Source organism: Grammomys surdaster, unplaced genomic scaffold (assembly GCF_004785775.1).
Source record: "Grammomys surdaster isolate TR1022 unplaced genomic scaffold, NIH_TR_1.0 317, whole genome shotgun sequence".
NCBI classification, from domain to species: Eukaryota; Metazoa; Chordata; class Mammalia; order Rodentia; family Muridae; genus Grammomys; species Grammomys surdaster.
This window is the reverse complement of record NW_021604736.1, coordinates 4200520-4202076: the sequence shown is the minus strand read 5'-3', so window position 1 is coordinate 4202076 and position 1557 is coordinate 4200520. Positions and strand designations below refer to the sequence as shown.

General features: G+C 41.9%; 1 protein-coding gene across 1 annotated transcript in view; it reads right to left on the bottom strand.

The window, feature by feature from the left end:
• Positions 1-1557, bottom strand: part of LOC114629837 (E3 ubiquitin-protein ligase SH3RF2) — a gene marked incomplete at its 3' end in the record, with an annotated part of 86722 nt that overhangs the window by 26826 nt on the left and 58339 nt on the right. The window lies entirely within an intron of this gene.

Genomic DNA, 1557 nt, shown 5'->3' with positions numbered 1-1557 from the left:
AGAGAGAGAGAGAGAGAGAGAGAGAGAGAGAGAGAGAGAGAGAGAGATTGTTTAATGGCCTGCTTATATTTAGGTTGGGGCTTCTGAGTATATCTTAACAATACCTGTGCTATCTATACAGAAATATTTACTGTTTACAGCCATTGCATTGATGAGAGGCTATCACTACTGCCCAGTGATTGCTTATTAATGCTGTGGTTTGGAGTTATCATTCTTTGTGCACACTTGGAAGGAATAAGATTTGTCTTGAGTACTACTGGCATCTTCCCACTCTGGCTCATCCTCTCAGCAGATGAGGTAAACATCCAGGAATAAGGACTTCAAAGGCACAGGGAACATGTCTCTTAGATACATCTTTTGAGGAGCCAACTGATGGCTGAGCTCGCTTGCTTATTTTTTACAGAGTGTGGGCTGCACTTTATATACTCATGCCTCTATATAAAGAATCCTTTAGAAACTTCTGACTTTCCAGCTTCATGTGAGTCATCAGGTTCCTGTTTTAGAGTGTTCATGTGTTTGTGTATGTGTGTGGTAGAACAACTCCATATAAAGCCTGTATATGTTCATAAAAATAAAAATGTGTTTAGAATGCATGTCAGATTTTTTTTAAATGCCAGAAGAGTATGTATGGACAGAGTATATGATATGAGAGAGAGGGAGGGAAGGAGGGAAGGAGAGAGGGAAGGAGAGAGAAAGAGAGAGAGAGAGAGAGAGAGAGAGAGAGAGAGAGAGAGAGAGAGGTGTGTAGTGTAGGTAGCAGTGCAGCTACATGAGAGACTGCCCTCTTAGCAACCCAGACAGTAGTATAAGATAGAGCGTTAATGGGGGTGATTGTTTTCCTTGCAGACCAGCACACACGCCTTTGAGGAGCCCTTGACTTTCTCCTTCTTCCGTGTCTTGTTATAAAGGGATTAAAGTCCAATTAAGCCATTTAATCCCAAGGTAGAAATTCATGTTTAAAAACAAGATTTACAGCTTCTTCAAAAGAAAGAAAGGCACCAGCACAAGTTGAAGTTTGTCCTTTCAAGTTGCCACCTGTATGGTTCCAAAGAGTGTTTTTAGCTGAGCACCCAACACGGCCATTCTCCTTAATTACCTTGCCTCATACATCTCCTCCTTTATCTTTTAAAGTGCCCTTCAGCCTAAATAGCCACATGCTGTCAGAAATACTTCAGCTTCTGGATTGCTACACCTCACCTTGGCTTATCTCTTCTCAGCATCTCGGTGAGCAGGGCCAATAATAAACCATAGTACGGAGAGCCAGTGCTGACCGGGAGCTTAACATGTGAAGATATTCTTGCAGCAAGTGCTTTATGCCCATTACCTCATTAGGTGCCCACTGTGAAAGCATCCAGGCTGGCTCCATGGGTGTGTGGCTTGTGTAGTGATGCAGGGACATCACCTGATTTAATACACTGTTGTTCCTTCTTGAAATTTTTAATCAATTTTTTTGAGTAAGGGATATGTATTAAATAAAATGGCAAATGAGACTTAGCTATTGTACTATGTCAGAGAGAGAGAGAGAGAGAGAGAGAGAGAGAGAGAGAGAGAGAGAGA